This window comes from Columba livia, chromosome 2, assembly GCF_036013475.1.
Source record: "Columba livia isolate bColLiv1 breed racing homer chromosome 2, bColLiv1.pat.W.v2, whole genome shotgun sequence".
NCBI lineage: Eukaryota > Metazoa > Chordata > Aves > Columbiformes > Columbidae > Columba > Columba livia.
Genome location: NC_088603.1, coordinates 115,927,256 through 115,946,969, shown reverse-complemented (window position 1 = coordinate 115,946,969; position 19,714 = coordinate 115,927,256). Strand labels below are relative to the sequence as shown.

Here is a 19,714-nt window from a genome sequence, read left to right as displayed (position 1 = left end):
GAAATATGAGGTGGGTCCTTCACTTATGCAGGTGCAGACTAAAGAAAGAATGCAGCTCTGTACAGAATAAAGAATTGTCCTCAAAATCCCCTGGGACATCTAAATTTTGTATATGCCCTTGACCCTCCATCAGTAGAGGGCTAGGAATTCTTGAAGGTTTTGAAGAGTGTTAAGTGGGAGTCAGATAATAAGTAATTGGGCAGAGAAATTTAGGGAGAACTTTGACCAACTGAAGATGGTCTCTGGTTTATGAAGATTCATGTAGGGAGCAGGAAGGAGCCTTTTTACACCCACAAAGAGGAAAAGCTAAATTCTGTCAATGGAAACAGCAATGAGCGCGGAGTGATCCTCAGTGGTTTGATCCAATATGCATCTTTGTGCTCCAGCTGTGCATTCTCTTCCTGTGAGCTCTGTGCAATGTGTTTCGTCTGTCCTTTTGATGTTTCATTGAAAATCCCACAAGTTAAGTGGTAGCCTCCCTGGAAAGTGAAATCAAAGCAGTCAATATGTTGGGGTGGAGGATGAGTCTGAAAATATTTTTTAAGCTCATGAAATGACACTGAGTGTGTTTCTTATTTTTGGTAATAGCTTTTCCTTTGTAGCAATGACAAGGTGAGCTAGAAATAACAGTTGTTAGAAGTTTACAGCCTCTTTGCTGACCAGTTGTAATGCATGTTATTTTTATTGCACTAATACTTCAATAGAAATTTATTTTTTTTTTTTTTTTATACAAGTTATTGGTACTGGTAAGTTCAGAAGAATTTATTTTGGCATGTATTTTGCAAATCTGATTTCATTCCACCTTAGAGCTGAAAAAGAAAATGGTGGTTCTTAGGTTCAACTGTTTGTTTTGGGTTTTTTTAATCTTGAAAACTCTTGATTTATACAAAGCATTGCTATACAAAGTATTTTTTTTGACAAAAAATAATGATTTTGTGTCATTTTAAACTTTTCGAGAAATACAGGTGAGAATCCAAACAAGGCTGTGTGTGACAAAAATCACCAAAATGTCAAATTTTAAAAATGGAAAGTTGATATACATAATTAAAAAAGTATAAAAAAAAATGTAATCTATTTTCATAGTATTGAGATTATTTTTTTTTTTAAATTCCAGTGGAGCTTTTTCAGGATTCATTTAATTTAGATAGGACCATAGGTGTTTCATGCACAACTGCTACAGTTTACTATCTTTATTATCTGTTGGACATACATTAGTAGCATTTTAAGATGCACCAATTCAAACCAAAAAGGAATACAACCAGTTCCCCATCTCTATCTTAGTTTTCCAAAGTCATTATTCAACATACTGAACAAGTTAATCTAATGGATACATTTAGCTGAATTTTCTTCAATTAGCTCTACTCAAATTATTTGGCATGTTTGCTTACACCTGAGCTGAGTTTCTGTTTGTACCCAAGGACATCCTAGAATAATCTGTAATAGTTTACATGACTGTGAGAACAACCCAGTATATTGAAGCAAAAGCTGGGGTCCATGTCTTTGGAACCATTTTGGGGTTTGCAGGACTCTCAATCTGTGCCAGCATAATGCTGGAATCTGTGGACTAGAATCAAGGAATTACATTATACAAGAAACTGCAATAGAAGAACAAAAAACACCTGGAAATGCAAAAGGCTTAACACCTACAAACCTATCTGCCTTTGCAGAAGGCTATTTTGAGGCCTAGCTAGGGATGGTGTTGTACTGTGTTATTTTATCAATATTTCTCATATGGAGGTGTAATTTATAGAAACACCTTGGATGGGTACAGTAAGCTTAAACAATCCATTTTGCAGGTGAATGTGCACAGGAACCTAAGCCAAGAGAGACAAAAAAGCCAGTCTGATATTCCATCCTGTTCTTTGCTAACCTTCCTGTTCACAAAGCAGTGAAGCTTACCTCCAAATCAGTACCCATGTGAATGGATACACAAAATAGATGCAAAAATAGAGCATTGTGGAAGCCTTAATTCTAGGTACTAAAAAGTCCTGGTTGGATGTTCAGAAGCAACAGTGACTGCAGCTGATGTCAATGGCTTTTATAACTTAAACAACAGGTCAACCCTCAGATTTAAACATCAGATTGCTGAATCTGGTGTTAATTGTGAATTTCTCAAACTATCAGACATCAGCAAAAAAGCACCTGTTATGCTCAGAAGCAAAAAGCTCAGCATACGACTATAATCATAGAGGAAGACTGCTGTGATTCACAGCTACTCCTGTTTATTTTTGCTTATTATCTGCTGAAAACATATTAAGAAAATTTAAAACAAGTTGGCTGAAACTGAAAAGAGAAACTTTAGTCCTTCATCTTAAGTCTCTGAAACTGATTTAACATAGCATACAGGTTTAAATATGATCAAAAATTATTCTTTGCATCATTTTGCCATGTTCGGTAAACCTGGGATTACCTACTGCAGAACTGAAGTCTGAGTTCTTTGACTGGAGAAAGCATCTTGCTCCTCACCTGCTTCAAGATTAATAATATCACTCCAAAGAGATTAGAGCCATTACTCTTCCTGACCTGACCCAAATGGTACAAATGGGATTTTAAAGACAGCGTCTACTGAAAGATCCAGCAGAATGATGAGGTGCACAGAATAGCTACCATGAGGAATCAGCAGTGATAGACTGCCAGTGTTATAAAGAAGATACCCTATTAGGTTTAGCTATTATCCCAGAAGAAGATTATAGTCATAGATCCTGACCTTTAATTAAATGGACAGCACAAAGAGAGAGAGAAAGATAAACAAACTTGTGCAAAAAAAAAGTAGCGACTTTTACTGTCTTGTAGCAACTTTCTGAGGCAGAAAAAAGATGGTGACCAATGGGAGATTTTGCAGATTGCTTTCTCTCACATTTTGCGAAGAAGCAAAAAGTGGTGATGACATAGAACAAAAAATCATGAAAAGTTGTGCTTTATTGGCTAAATAGCAAAATAACTTGGGTTTTCCACAATTAGGAAAGGAAGAGAGGAAGAAAGGAAGAAAGGAAGAAAGGAAGAAAGGAAGAAAAGAAGAAAAGAAGAAAAGAAGAAAAGAAGAGAGGAGAAAGGAAGAAAGGAAGAAAGGAAGGGAAGGTAAGCCATTACTTATATCAGAACAGCACATATTTTGAAGGTGTCTTTGTTTTTACTTTGTAGAGGGCTGGTTCACTTGTTGCTAAATTCCAATTAACACAGGATAAGCTTTGGCATCCACTTGTCCTGAATGTCCCTCCCATTGGACCACAGTATGGCAGGGTAGCCATGCGCATCATCTCTTACCTCACATTTTCTGAATAGTGAAAACTATACTCAATGAGAAAAAATGTTGTTGACTTCTGAAGGTGACATGAAGAAATTATATTTGCCTATGTGCTTAAGGTATTTCTTTATTTCTTAATTATATTTTTGTATTTATGTCTTAAACTTTGATTATCCAAAGACACTCCCATAGAAAAATATCTGCCAGGATGTAATTCTTAGATACTTGTGCTTATTCAGAGTGAACTATGCCTTAATTCATGATCAATCCTAGGGTCATGTTCTACTTGCAGAATAAGCTCATGTAAGCATGAGCAACACACAAAACAAGCTAATCTGTCGATTGTTTGCAAACAGTGTGATAAGAATTTCTGAGTTCTCATAATTGTGTTTTGAAAAAAGACAAAACGGTTTCACGTAACAAGACCTAAAATCATGATAGATTAAGGTTCTGTTTGCTCTTACTCTGATCATCTTCATGCAGAGAAGCTAGAATTTAGAAAATCTGGAATTCTTCATTGTTATTTACTTTTACTGTTCTCCAGACCTGCACTATAAAAGTTGTAATGTATAAAAAAAACCCATGACTGAAAACCTTGAAGATGATGCAACTAGAAACAAGACTCTATTTCAGTGAACTCCAGGATAAAGGTTTGCATACCCAGCAGGAAAAAGCTATAGCTATTGACATGCTTGACAAGTAATGAACCTTCCCAGTTGATTTAAAACAGGTTCCACAAAAAGTAAAAAAAACCCAAACAAATTATATACATTAATGGCAGGTCTTATTGTACTTATTCAGCATATCCTGTTTAATATTTTATACATATGGGGGAAGTCTGATATAATTCACTGTAACTTATTTCAGCTATTTGAATTTGAGAAGATTCCCCAGGCATTGTGGAGCAAGCATACATTTCAAAAGTAATTCATAGCTGACCGAGCAAAAGGATATTTCTTTTCCAGCAAAACAAGGAACTGCTACTTTGAGCAACCTGGAAGTTTCTGCCAGATCTACTAAGATCTAGAACAATGGTGGGTTCTTAAATTTCTTGGTTCAGCTGTAACAACACATGATGCAGTGAGTGGTACTTCTTGCCCTGTGTGTAGAGTCATGATACTATAGCAAAGCACAGGGTCAGTCCCATAGCTCCAGCTGTAGTACCCAATGCTTTTTATGAACGGAAGGCTCAATTTTCAGTGCCAGGTCATGACCAAGTCGGCAGTTGTCACGTAATACAACTGCTTATTATAGCAACCTAGTGACTTGCATCTGAATAAGAAAACATTTGTGGAGTTTGAAACAAAACAATAGCAAAGATACATGATATAATAATTTAATGAAATGTGCTTTCACCTCTGGAAGCCTAACTGCAAGTCCTGAACTGGTCATCTGAATCATTCATTATAACAAGTCCCTTGTCACATTTTCCTTTACTTCTCAGTGAATAGCAGTTTTCTTCAAAAATTGCAACATACTGGCAGCCTTTACATAGCAGAATCAGAGGTCTAGAATAACAGAAACACCCTTAAGTATTAAGATATTTTAGTATCTAGGTAGACTGGCAAAATATCTGCCTGAAATATTCACCCTTTCAAGTGTTTAATTGCAGTATATAACAAATATACATATGCATGTTCTGATTAACATGATGTCAAATGATATTAACAGGCAGCTTTGATTTTCCATGGTTAGAATTGTTAGATTGTTAATAACTGTTTAAAGAAGTGACAAAATTTCAAATCATGTTGCATAGAAATTTGACTTTTGGAAATGTTTATATTTAACACCTATAGACCATTTTGCACATACAACTAATTTTAAAATAACCCCAAAGAAAAGACACAAGTTAAAGACTACTACTAAGACAGGGATGAGGTTTCTGAAATATAAGAACTTACCCATGCAAACCCTTATTCATATGAATAATCACATTGGCCTTCATCAAAGTACTCACACAAGTAAAGCTTTGCAAGATCAAGCTACTATCTTGCTGACTATCCTTAAAATCAAGGACATTCAAGAAACGAGGGACACAGAACAATGATTCCACAGTATTAAACATTAAATCAATGATCAAATATTAAATGGAGGATTACAGAAAATGACTAAGATGCATTGCTCTTAATTGTGTAAGTTATGGAGCCAATTGCTGGTTTCATTTCAAAAGGGAAATAATTTACAAGGTTAATTGCAGTGTCACCTCACAGCCTCCAGTTCTTTTTCATGTTGTGCAAAGCAAGTGTGAGCAGATGGACAAGAAGAACATCTGGCAGAGAGAAGCGGGATCAATGCTACTGACAGTCTTGACTGATTTCCTTTGGTGTGCACACAAAATAATTGGTGACTGAAAGGGCAGTCCAAGCCTAAAGTGAATCTTTGCTGATGCTATTAGGGAACAAACTAACTACTGTAGCCCTCCCTGTCAAATTCAGGAAGGCCTTAAATGTCTTTCAAAAACAGTGGTGATAATTACCTTTTGTACAATGTATATCCTTAAAATGAGTCACACAGCCATGCAGTTTTCTTCATTCACATTTACTTTGATGTCTAAAACTACCATGCTCTAATTTAAGCTTCATTTGTGGAAAGGTGTACCTGCAAAACAAGTGTAAGATTCTTCCTTTTAATCCACATATCACTGTGTCAAAATACAGTAGATCCTATGAACCACAGGTCTGAAAAAAGCATCCAAGACTCCTAAAGCAAACTTATAGGATGTACATTATCCTGCAAGTTCTTCCAATTATTTAGAATAACTTTTAAACACTTATTTTAAAGCGGTTGTAAAATAAGGATTTAGCTGATGTAATTTCATAACCACTCCCCAATATCTTGGAGTGGTTGTAGTTATGAGAAAGTGTCCCTGGTTTATCTTCAACAAATGCCAGAAGAAAGATTTGGCATATTACAAGCTAGACAGCCTTACCTCAGTTCCTGGGAACACGTCATCATGGAAGACATTTGCAGGCAAAAGGAATAAAAAATGTTAGGTAGAAACTAATAGCACAGACTTCCTATGGGGAAATCATTCTTCATCAGCTTGATAATCTTTTGTCATAAAACGACTAGATCTATGGCAAAGGCAAGGCAGTGGGTATCATTTATCTTGACTTTAACAATGCTTTCAACATAGCAGGAAGACAGTGTTCAGAGTGACCTTGATAAATTTGAAGAATTGTCCAAGAGAAACAGAATAAAGTTCAACAAAGACAAATGCAAAGACCAGCCTGCAACCTGGCATGGAAGAATCCCAGGTACTGGCACAGGCTAGAGATTTCTCTGCACTGCCAGGAGCTCTGGCAATATGAAGTTGAACATGAGTCAGTCACGTGTCACTGTGAGAAGTAACCACATCCATAGCTAGTAGATCAAAGGATGTGATTGTTTCCCTCTCCCTGGTACTTGATGAGGTTGCATCTGAATCTCTACAAACAGCTCTGGACACAGGAAAGTTTTCAACAACCTCAAAAGAGTCTGGTGGAAGTATTTCTAAAAAGCTGAGGTAGCTGGAGCATGTAACATAGAAGAGAGACTAAGAATATCACAGTATCACAGTATGTTTGGGATTGGAAGGGACCTCAAAAGATCATCTAGTCCAATCCCCCTGCTGGAGCAGGAACGCCTAAGTGAGGTCGCACAGGAACATGTCCAAGCGGGTTTTGAATGTCTCCAGAGAAGGAGACTCCACAACCTCCCTGGGCAGCCTGTTCCAGTGCTCTGTCACCCTCACTGAGAAGAAGTTTTTTCTCAAATTTAAGTGGAACCTCTTGTGTTCCAGCTTGATCCCATTACCCCTTGTCCTATCATTGTTTGCCACCGAGAAGAGCCTGGCTCCATCCTCATGGCACTCACCTTTTATATATTTATAAACATTACTAAGGTCCCCCCTTATTCTCCTCTTCTCCAAACTAAAGAGACCCAGCTCCCTCAGCCTTTCTTCATAAGGGAGGTGCTCCACTCCCTTAATCATCTTTGTTGCCCTACGCTGGACCCTCTCCAGCAGTTCCCTGTCCTTCTTGAACTGAGGGGCCCAGAACTGGACACAATATTCCAGATACGGTCTCACCAGGACGGAGTAGAGGGGAAGGAGGACCTCTCTCGATCTACTAACCACCCCCCTTGTAATACACCCCAGGATGCCATTGGCCTTCCTGGCCACAAGGGCACAGTGCTGGCTCATGGTCATCCTGTTGTCCAGCAGGACCCCCAGGTCCCTTTCCCCTACACTGCTCTCTAATATGTAATTTCCCAACCTATACTGGAACCTGGGGTTGTTCCTGCCCAGATGCAGGACTCTACACTTTCCCTTGTTAAATTTCATTAGGTTATTCCCCGCCCAACTCTCCAGCCTGTCCAGGTCCCGCTGGATGGCAGCACAGCCTTCTGGTGTGTCAGCCACCCCTCCCAGCTTGGTGTCATCAGCAAACTTGCTGATAGTACACTCAATTCCCTCGTCCAAATCGTTAATGAATATATTGAATAATATTGGCCCTAGTACTGACCCCTGAGGCACTCCACTAGATACTGGCCTCCAACCAGACTCCGCATCATTGACTACCACTCTCTGGCTTCTCTCCTTAAGCCAGTTTGCAACCCACTTCACTACTCTATTGTCTAGACCACACCTCCTCAACTTAGCTGTGAGGATACTGTGGGAGACTGTGTCAAAGGCTTTACTGAAGTCAAGGTAGACCACATCCACCGCTCTGCCATCGTCCATCCACCTTGTTACATTCTCATAAAAGGCTATGAGGTTGGTCAAGCATGACTTACCCTTGGTAAAGCCATGCTGACTGCCCCTAACAACCCTCTTATCCTTGATATGCCTTGAGATGGCACCAAGGATAAGCTGTTCCATTACTTTCCCAGGGACAGAGGTGAGGCTGACCGGTCTATAATTACCCGGGTGCTCCTTCTTGCCCTTTTTGAAGACTGGAGTGACATTTGCTTTCCTTCAATCCTCGGGCACCTCCCCCATTTCCCAAGACTTGGCAAAGATGATGGAGAGCGGTCCAGCAATGACTTCAGCCAACTCCCTCAGCACCCGCGGATGCATCCCATCTGGACCCATAGATTTATGGATGTCCAGACTATTTAATTGCTCCCTAACCCAATCCTCATCGACTAAAGCAAACTCCTCCATTGACCTGGCTTCATCCGGGGTCCCAGGGGTACAGGGCTCCCCAGGACAGCCTCCAGCAGAGTAGACAGAGACAAAGAAGACATTCAGTAACTCTGCCTTCTCTGTATCTTTTGCCACCAGGGCACCCACCCCATTCATCAGTGGGCCTACATTGCCTCTGGTATTAGTTTTATCAGCTATGTATTTGTAAAAGTTCTTTTTGCTGTCCTTGACCCCTCTCGCCAGCTGTAATTCTAAGGAGGCCTTGGCTATCCTAGCTGCCTTCCTACATCCTCTAACAGCAGCCTTATATTCTTCCCAAGTGGCCAGCCCCTGCTTCCATGACCTGTAAACTCTCCTCTTCTGCTTGAGCATACCCAACAGATCCCTATTCAACCACGCAGGCCTCCTGGCTCCCTTCCTTGACTTCCTTCGTGTGGGGATGCTCTGATCCTGAGCATGGAAGAAGCAATCTCTGAATGCAATCCAGCTATCTTGGGCCCCTTTACCTTCAAGCAGTCTTGCCCATGGGATTTCCCCCAGCAATTGCTTGAAAAGGCCAAAGTTAGCCTTGCTAAAGTCCAGGGTTGCAATTCTACTTGCTATTCTGTTTCTGCCACACAAGATGCTGAACTCCACCATCTCGTGGTCACTGCAACCCAGGCAGCCCTCAACCTTTACTGCTTCAACCAGACCCTCCTTGTTAGTGAGGATGAGATCCAGCAGTGCACCTCTCCTAGTCGGCTCCTCCACCATCTGCATGAGGAAGTTATCATCAATGCACTGGAGGAATCTCCTGGACTGTGGCTGGCTGGCTGAATGGTCCTTCCAGCAAACATCAGGGAAGTTAAAATCCCCCACAACAACCAGGGCCTGTGACTGTGAGGCCACTCTCAACTGCCCATAGAAGGCCTCATCAACTTCCTCAGCCTGATCTGGTGGCCTGTAACAGACGCCCACAACAGTGTCACCCCTGCCAGCCTGCCCCTTGATCCTGACCCATACACTCTCAACTCGCTCGTCATCCACTCCTGGGCAGAATTTAGTACATTGTAGTTGCTCTCTCACATAGAGAGCAACTCCACCACCACGCCTGGCTGGCCTGTCTTTCCTGAAAAGGGCATAGCCATCCATGACCACATTCCAGTCATAGGTTTTGTTTAACTTGGAGAAGGCTAATGGGAGATCTGTTTGTTGTTTTTCACTCCCAGAAGTGAGAAGATGGAGCCAGAACCTTCTCTGGGTTGCACAGTTAAAGGAAAAGAGGAAATGGTCACAAGTTGCAACAAGGAAAATTATTAGTCGTAAAAAGAAAATAAAAATCCTTACCTTGAGAGTGGTTAAATATAGGTTGTCCAGAGATGCTGTGGAGTCTCAATTTCTTGAAATTTCCAAAGTATAGCTAGGCCATGAGAAACTTAAGTTTGGAATAAGCCTTGCTTAAAGAAGAAATTTGGACCAGAAGTCTTGAATTCTATTTCCAATTTTCTGTGATTTGATTTTTAGATTCTATAAGGCGAAGTCCATTCTATTCAGATCAGTATTCCAGAAATCCTGAGTCTTAAAGAACAGAGAAGAAACTGTTGAGATCTAGGAATCTTATTCCAGAATTGGTAAAACGGACAGAGATGATGATGATGATGATGACATAGAAAAGTAATAAGGGAATGGTGTTCTTATGAAGGACAGGGCTTACTACTCAAATCAAGAAGAGCAGGAGACCTGTATTTACAGAAGGATTTCAAACCTTTTTCATCTCCCTCTCTTCCTCCCTCACTGAAAGTATCTATCTTGCTGTGTTCCAGCATCAGACAACCCAGTTTCTTATTACCTTCCACCATAAAATCAGAGCTGAGACTGTCTATGTATGAAGAGTCTCTGCTGTTATAACTGGAAGAATCACTGTTATAGAATAGACTTGTTTGATTCTGATTTCTGGCTATGAGGAACTTGGGAGGTGACGTGGAGAGGTTACATCCTTTAGAGATCATAGGAGAATTCAATTTAGAAGGGATTTCAGGAGCTCTTTAGTCCAAACTCCTGTTCCAAGCATGGTCAACACTGGATTGAGACCAGGTCATTCTCTCAAGCATCTCACCAGAGCGCCAGACCTCATCTTCTCAGTAGCCTTCCCATAGGCATTGGGGAGCTACTGTGAGGCTCCCTCCAAAGCTGTCTGTTCATCTCCAGTCCCAGTTCATCACCATCTCCTTAAAAGCCAAATGCTCCAGCCTCTCCTCCCCAACCCAAATAATCTTGTTGACCCAGCAGTGAACTCATTCCAGCTTATCAAAATCCTTTGTGTCATGGAGGTCCCAAACTGCACAAGGTATTCCAGAGGCAGTCTAAAAGATGGATTTCCAAGTCTTTTGCTCAGCTGGCTGCAGTCTTGTTGACACAGCCCAGGTTTCTATGAACCTTCTTTCCTACCAGGACACACTGCTGTCTGTTGTGTAGCCCACTGTCCAACAGGATCCAAGAAAGTGTTCAGCTGGGTTGGTCCTCAGATGGTAAGTCCCCAGCTCATACTTTTTCAGGCATTAGTTAATCCCAGGTACAGAAATTCACTTTTTTTTTTTTTTTAATTTAATTTCATGAAGTTGCCCTTCATTCTTTTGCTCCAGCTTTTCTGAATATCACACCTGCTCTTGTGTTTATCAACTGCATCCCAGTCTGATACCATTTAAAAACATGATGAGAGTACACTCCATCTTTTCTGGGTTGTTTATAAAGTTAACACACAAAGCAGGTCTCAGGATAAATCCTTGCAGGATTCCACTTGGCAAGATATGAAACATTAAACACCTTTCTTTGATCCTGACAATCCAGCCAGTTTTCAACCATCCACTGGACCCATTATGTACAATATAGCATTCCAACTTGGTTACAAAGATACTCCAGCTTCTTTTTTTCTCCTCTCCTCTCCTCTCCTCTCCTCTCCTCTCCTCTCCTCTCCTCTCCTCTCCTCTCCTCTCCTCTCCTCTCCTCTCCTCTCCTCTCCTCTCCTCTCCTCTCCCTCTCCCTCTCCCTCTCCCTCTCCCTCTCCCTCTCCCTCTCCCTCTCCCTCTCCCTCTCCCCTCCCCTCTCCTCCCTCTCACCATTTGCACAAACTCTGATGACATTACTAGGGCAGTAGTGTTTTTTCCCATGCTGGAAACTGCAGCACAGTATTGGAGTAGGAACTTGAATTCTGATGTAATTTTCTCAGGACTATCTTAGCTCTCATGCTGGGACCTGCAAGATTTTGCCTGCAGAGCTTTGGTTCTTTGTAGGGGAAGATAGAATATGCAGGACCCAGGGAAAAGCCTGACTCCCATCCTTCTTGGTTCCCTATAAGTTCTGTGGAGAGGTCATGTGGGTGGCAAAAAAGAAGAAAAACACATTAGGAAGTTTAAATAGGTCTGTATGTCCTGCAAAACAGTTCAGATTCAGTATCAGATTCCTATTAGGAGTGCTGTCAGTAGTGGTGCTTAATGATTTCTTGTAAGCTTGTAAGCTTGAAAACATAGTCTTTGTTGGCATCAATATTCTACTCACCACTCTAGAGAAATTTCTCTTTTCTGTCTGATGATTCTAAGTAGATAATTTTCTAAGGAGGTCCCCAAAGCAATTCATAAAGACCAATTTTGCTGGTTGGTCAACCAACCTGAGGGAGCCTGTAAGGGTCATTCTAGACACAGCCAAAAGCATCTTATTAAAGCCTGTGAGGCTCTATCTCTAGCCCACTCAGTGATATACTACAGAATTTGTATTGTGATATAGAGAGGTGAAAAAAAAAAACAGAAAATAAAAGCTCTTCTTGAAGACAGGAACATGCATAGGCCTGAAGAGAAGGAGAATGAGTCTTGGAGGGATAATGGAAAAAAATATGGGAGACATTAATGGTTCGTAAGAACTCAGAAGAAGTGAAAGGAATTTCTACAGGAAAAAAATGTGTTACAGCAAAATGGCCATTTTCTGGCACTGTGCCAGATCATGACAATCAAAACTAAGGCAGTTGTTGATTATCTTTTCTTTGTACATAGAAAGAAGGGGAATGTAAAACACAAGAAAGAGAACTCTGTTTAAGATAATGAATATCAGAATTCCCTCAGAAAAATTCTGCATTCCTTGATTATGAATGAGAAGGAAGCTCTAAAATGTGGATAGAAAATACTGAAGAAATACATTAAGAAATATTAGACAACATTTAAGCACATAAAATAGATAGACATATGAAATGTTTGTATACCTCTTTATAAATGTTCAGAATCTAAAAATAAAAGGGTTAATGAAAATTTCAGGATTAAAATGGTAATATAGTAGATTTCTCTAAAGTTTGATGAAAGCAAGACAAGAAGTGAAACTATTTGTAACGAAGAGATAATCATGCCAGAAAAGACATAGTACCTTATGTTAACAAATGTTTAAGTCATATGTTTGTGTAATGCATTGATGACATCACAAAAGACCACAAAAAAATAAAGTTCTGTATTGAAGCGGGGCAAATACAGTATTGGGGTTTTACCATCAGTCATCTAACACAATAACAATGGGTGTGAAATGTAGGAGACATTTGAAAAGATGTAAGTGTACAAACAGGATGTTTTGACTTTAAGTGAACTAAGTCAATTCCATAACACACCATGGAGCAATGACAAAATTTTTGGCACCGTAATTGAAGATTTCTTGAACCAGAGAATTAGCAACTTCAAGATCTGCGACAGTCTTTGGTTGTGTTTTGAGAATTGTTTGGATGACTATTCAAGATAAAATTGCTAAAGGGAAGGCTCTATACCGGTGTCAATAATGCAGTGAAATTCTAATCCTTGTAGGAAAAAAGGGGAAAAAATAATGTAGTCAATGTCTAATTTTAAAAAGGAAGTGAACAAAATGGGGAAGAAGAAAATCAAAAGACAGAGCCAAAAAGTAAAATACCTGTTTGGCACACAGAGAATGATCATTGCTGCCATAGAGGTTCAGTGGTACAAACCACAAATCAAGTATGACTTTAAAAGAACTCAATAAAAACTAATGTGATCAAATTGAAGTATTGGAAAATGATTACAAGCCCAGACATCCCTCAGAAATAAAAAGTTGTGTCTTAATGGAGAAAACTGAAAAGAAAAAACTTTGATGCCTTAAAAGTGAAATAAGGTGTATAAGAAAAGATTTTTATGGGCAGCTTCCTCATCCCAACACACTTTAAAATGCCACAGAAGTATAAGTCGAAAGTGTAAAGCACTAGGTCATGAAGCTTGTAAATTTTGATGCTATAAAAGAGAACTAAAGTCTTTGCAAGACTAATTAACATTTTTCATTGGTTTACACACAAAGATTTAGGGAGATTCTCACACTCATTATTTTTCTCTGTACTTACAATGATGAACTGTGTAAAACTGAAATGTTGATAGAAATGTTTTTACAACAAATTGCTAAACTTTATAGAAAGAAATTACCAAATATTTTTAAGAAACTTATGTAAGACTTAAAAAACTCTCTATAGTGCATAATCTGCTTTTTATTTTGGCTTGAGCATCAGGGGAATAGCAGTTAGTTTTTAAAAATAAGTTACATTTACAAAAGCTACCGCAGCCAAAGCAACGAATGAGTGTGATCCTTGCAGAGTGAAAGCTGGAAAGATGGAAGTCAGGACCATAATATTACTCAGAGTCATAAAAGTGAATACAAATCTCTGGGTATGGACATCAAGGGCATGGGGACCATGGTGGTCTCCTCAATCCTTCTTGTGAGGGAAAAGGGTGTGAGGAAAAGGGCACTAATAAAACAAGTTAATAATTGGCTTCAGAACTGGTGTTGGCAGCAGACTTCTGGTTTCTATGGCCATGTGACCCTGTCTGCAGAACAATGTCTGCTTGGGAGGGATGGGTAGCACCTTACTAAGCAAGGAAAAACTGTTCTTGCTCATCAGATGGCTGACCTTATTAGGAGACTTTTAAGCTAGGAATGATGGGGGCGTGAGAGGGCAACCAGCAGGCCTGTGAGGGATTGCTGAGAAAAGGGCATGGAGCATTGTGATGGTAGGCAAACACAAAATCAATCAAATAGGGCTTGAGTGGGGTCACCTCCAGCACCTGCACACAGTCAAGGGCTTGTATACAAGGTACCATTCTGGATAAATGCCCCAAACATTCTACGGGAACTCCACATGCTGGGGTGCTCTGCTTAAGTGCCTGTATACTAATGCACTTAGTATGGGGGATAAACATGGTAAGTTAGAGATCTACATGCAGTTGCAGAGCTGTGATCTTGTTAGGATCACAGAGTTCTAGTGGGATAGCTCCCATTACTGGAGTGTTGCGATGGAGGGATACAGATTCTATAGGAAGAACAGGAAGGGAAGACAAGGAGTGGGAGTTGCCCTTTACGTGAGAAAGCAGCTGGAGTGCATGGCTTTTCCTGGGCATGGACAAGGAGTCAACAGAGAGCTTATGAGTTATGATTAAAGACAGGACAGGCAAAAGTGACATGATAGTGGATGTCTGCTGTAGGCCAACCGACCAGGAAAAAAAAGTAGATGAGGCAGACAGGTAGGAGCAGCTTCACATTCACAGTCCCTGGTGCTAGTCAACCACCCAATATCTGTTAGAGAGACAACACTACAGGACATTGGAATCCAGGAGGTTCTTGGGGTCCATTGATGATCACTTCCACCTCCAAGTGATTGCAAAGCCAATGACAAGTGCTCTGACGGACCTCATACTCACCAAAAATGAGAGGCTTGTTTGGGGATGTGAAAATCAAAGGTAATCTCAGCTGCAGTGGCTGCAATATTATGGAGGTCAGGATTCCGGAGGCAGGGAACAGGGTGAAAAACAAGCTCACAACCCTGGACTTCAGGAGAGCAGCATTTGGTCTTTTCAAAGCTCTACTTGGAAAAAGCCCATGGGATAAGGCCCTGGAGGGAAACCCAAGAAAGTTGGTTAATATTCAAGGACCACTTCCTCAAAGCTCAAGAGAACGTTATCCCAATGAATCAGAAGTCAGGCAAAAATGTGAGGACGTCTGCATGTATGAACAAGGAACTCCCTAGACAAACTCAAACACAAAAAGGAAGCCTATGGAAGGCGGATGCAAGGATAAGTAACCTGGGAGGAATACAGAAACTTTGTTTCAGTGTCCAGGGATGAAGTTAAGAATGCTAAAGCCCAAATGGAAATTAATCTGGCCAGGCATGTCAAATACAAGAAGAGGAGCTTCTATTATATAGGCAACAAGAGGAGAACTAGGGAAAATGCAGGCCCATTACTTAATGAGACAGGGGATTTGGCTACACAAGTCATGGAAAATACTGCAGTACTCAATGCCACCATTGCCTCAGCCTTTACTAGCAAGACTGGTCTTTAGGAATCCCAAGTCTCAGAGACCAAGGGGAAAGTCTTGATTAAAGATGTACTTCTGGTGGAAGAGGACCAGGTCAGGGAATACCTAAGCAAATCGGACATACATAAGTCCATGGGCCCTGACGAGATGCATTACAAGTACTGAGGAAGCTGGTAGATGTCATTGGGAGGACACTCTCAATAATCTCTGATTAATCACGGTCACTGAGAGAAGTGCCTGAGAACAGGAGGAAAACAAGTATCATCCCTGTCTTCAAGAAGGAAGACCCAGGGAAGTGCAGGCCCATCAGTCTCAATCCCTGGGAAGATGATGGAGCAGTTAATCCTGGAAATAATTTTGCAGGTATATGAACAGCAAGGAAATAATCGGGAGTAGTTAGTATGGCTTCACTAAAGAGAAGTCATGCTTGATCAACCTGATAAACTACAACAAAATGACTGTCTTGGTAAGAGAGGAGAGAGCAGTGGTAATTTTCTGCTGGGACATCAGTAAGGCCTTTTACACTGTATCCCATGAGATCCTCATCGACAAACTGTTGATGTACAGGCTGGATAAGCAGTGAGGTGGATTGAAAACTGACTGACTGATCAGGCTCAGAGGGTTGTGATCAGCCACACAAAATCTGTTTGGAGGCCAGTGACAAACAGCATACCCAAGGGGTTCAATACTGGGTCCAGTCCTGTTCAACACCTTCATTAATTATCTGGGTGAAGGGGCAGGGTACACACTCAGCAAGTTTGCTGATGACACAAAAATAGGATAAGTAACTGATATACCAGAGAGCCATTTTGCCATTCAGAGGGACCTTGACAGACTGGAGAAAAGGAGGGTTCCAGAGTCTCTAAGGAAACCTTTCTGGAACCTCCCTGGGCAACCTGTACCAGTGCTCAGTCACCCTCACAGTTAAAAAGTGTTAATAACCCTCCTTAGGCTGCAGAGTCTCCAGCCTGGCTCAAGGTGGCCCTGCTTGAGCAGGGGGATTGGACAAGGTGTTCTCCAGAGGTCACTTCCAACCTCAACCATTCTGTGATTCTCTGAAAAAGTTCTGTACTCAGACAGATAAACAAATTCACAAGTGATCAGTGAGAAATGAACAGTCATATGACAAAGCTTACAATAATACTGAATTATTTAGAGTTCAGCTAAAACAGATGGCAAGGTCTTACAGAAAGTTGAAGTTATTTGTACTTGTTCAGCATGAGGAGCAGGATGTTGAGCTAGGTGGACTTTTGATCTAACCTTATATAAGCATTACTATATTTTAGACAGTTTACAGGACTAGAACATACAAATGGAATGTATATGGATTCTTCAAACACTTTCTAATGGACAGTTTTTAACCTCACTAGTGCAACAAGACAGACAGGAAAATGCCCACAGCCATTCACACAAACACCATCCTCTTCAGGCAGGCCAGAAGTGCCTGAAAAAGTTGAACATTAATTCTTTGGATAGCAGTGTCTTTGAGCGAAACCCCTAGTGACTGCAGGATTGTGTTATGTTTGAACCTGATTTCTTCTGAAATTAAAGCAAATGCAAGAAATAGGCTGTCACCTACATGGCACTAGTTCTCTCCAGTTTTATTCTAGATAAACTTTGTTGTTGTTGTTGTTGTTGTTGTGTGTGTGTGGATATTTTCACTTCAACTTGTGATATCCAGTGCTACAGCAAGAAACAAGAAAAAATCCCAAAGATACAGCTGGTAGGTACCAAGAGGCACCAGCTTGTTAGAGTGAAATCTGTTATAGGAAAACATAATTTTGGAAGAGATTTTGTAGAAGAGACATGTGTGCTTCATTAATTTTGGGGTTACTGCCAAGAATCTGTTCAGTGCAGAAAAATACTAGGAAGTAGGCCAGAGGATCTTTAGCACTATATAGATGGAGGATCGACACCTTTGACATATATAGCAGCCTTTTTCTATGTATCATCCTAAAATAGACTGAACAAATTTTTTTGTCTGATTATCTTTGCTATCATGATAGAGTGGATTAAAAAAAATAGTCTTGCTTCCACACAGCATAATTTTTGTGAGATTACAAATGACACTGTAGCCTGATGATTTTGAATCCCATTTCACAGGGACTGTGTTATCCTCCCCTGTTTTTTTCCAAGTCAATAAGTATTCTTACTAAACTGTCTAGGACTTTGCAACCTCAACTAAATCAGGATGCCGAATGTTACCCACACATAGTAAGTGACTGGATCCTTTCAGTAAATACGAAAGCAGTTAAAGATTCATTGCTGTAGGTAGTGTTGTGCTGAACAAGTAAATTGATAATAATTGCATAGCCTGTCAGTAGGATGTGTTCTAGAAAAAAAAGATGTTTAAAAAAAATAAAAATTAAACTTTCCAGTAGAGGCCATTTTAAATGACAGAGATGCTATATTGAAGCAGCCAGTTGCACAGACTCAATGCTCACTCTCATTTATGAAAATTTAAAAGGAGGTAAGGATTTGTCTATTGTTTATAACGTGCTCACTTATCTAATTCAGAACAGGAAATCTAGATACTTTATACTTTGACCTATCAAGATAAAAGTGATTTGTCAGTGACAATCTGCAAATATTTCTTGCAAAGTTCTGGCAGCACAACAATTACAGTGACAAGTAATATGGTATTCTAGAGCTTTCTCAGGAAAATAATTTCCATTCAGTGTCAAATGGACACTTGTCAAGCCAAGATGAATGTACATACTTAAAAGAATATCGTCCATCTAGCTTGACAACTTCTGTAGGCTGAACAAATCCAATATGCTTCAGATATGATAGTTCAAGTAAATGTGTGAAGCACCATATGGAAGTGAACACCTGCTGCAAGGTGTCACCTAGCAATATTGTATGTGTCTGATGGAAGATTGCTGACATAATTCACAGAAGGGACAGAGTTTGTCCCCTACAGATGAAGAAATGATGGTAACGTGACTCACAGGGGACTTGAAAAAAGAGCAGATCCAAAATCTGTCACTTTTAGTAATGAACATCAACAATTGCAGTTGCTGTTTTTGCAAGGTGTTTTTTTCACGTGTTCTCAGCTGCATGGCTTCCTTTAGACCTTTGGTTTAGAAACTTGATTTATGGGCATAGGGGACATAATTTCCCTATGGTATACGATTAGGCATTCTAGAAATCACGTTGAGACCTTCCCAGTACATTATTTCTTATTCTCACTTATACAGTCTCACTACATTCACATGTACATAATAAAGAACTGTTCTGACAGAGAATGTAGGATGATACCCTATTTTATGGATTGTTTAGGGAAGGCTCTGTGTTCCTGAAAAGTAGTAGGAACACAAAAAGCTTTCTGCACAATATGATAACATTGAATGAAATGAAAATGTTATCACATAGGAACATCAAAGATATTACAGATATACCTGAGGTCAAAGGGACATAGAGGGCGTAGAGGTCTCTGGAGGGAGGAAGTAGAGGGTGGGATGCAAATAACACTGTTCACTCAGCGTATCTTGTCCTGAGAGGATAACCAACAAAAGAAAGTTGGCTGAGAAACTCAAGATGTACAGCACACTGAGTGGATAATTACTACTCCTGTAATTGTTATGGGGAAAAAAATAAGACTACTATTTGTTAAAATAAGTGGGAAAAATAAAAGTTTTCTAGCAGTGTTTTTGAGGAAGAACTTTTACACAAAGGGCAAAACACCGTCTGGCATTTTGACTAGCATCTGATCATTGTTTCTGTGTGATGGTTTATGGGGAGGATTTTTCTTTCTTGTAGCTAAGCATGTCAATCTTGGTGAGAATTTATATGAGTGCAAGTAAAGAAAAAAACATAGAATGCAGGAAGATGACAAAGGCAAATGGTGCTTCTGCTATTCATTCTGGGTTTTGTTCTTCATTTAGTTAGATTTATGTCATGAAAAAAAAATGCTGTACATAAAGTTCTGGGCTCTCCTACTTAGTCTTTCAACTGTATTCTACATCCAGCAGGACTAAAAAACAAAACAAAACAGAACAAACCAAACCAAACCAAACCAA

The 19,714-nt window shown here is 40.1% G+C and overlaps 2 long non-coding RNA genes across 2 annotated transcripts in view; one reads left to right on the top strand and one right to left on the bottom strand.

Annotated features, from left to right (window-relative positions):
- Window positions 1-263: 263 nt before the first annotated feature.
- LOC110364777 (uncharacterized) lies at window positions 264-9,834 on the bottom strand. The gene is made up of 3 exons (XR_002423766.2): window positions 9,699-9,834; window positions 5,721-5,842; window positions 264-479 (listed from the first exon to the last, which is right to left on the bottom strand). It is a non-coding gene; the product is annotated as an uncharacterized LOC110364777 (long non-coding RNA).
- Window positions 2,961-19,714, top strand: part of LOC110364778 (uncharacterized) — a 46,447-nt gene continuing 29,693 nt past the window's right edge. The window contains exon 1 of the long non-coding RNA XR_010470539.1: window positions 2,961-3,078. This is a non-coding gene — a long non-coding RNA (uncharacterized LOC110364778). The remainder of the gene's footprint in view (window positions 3,079-19,714) is intronic.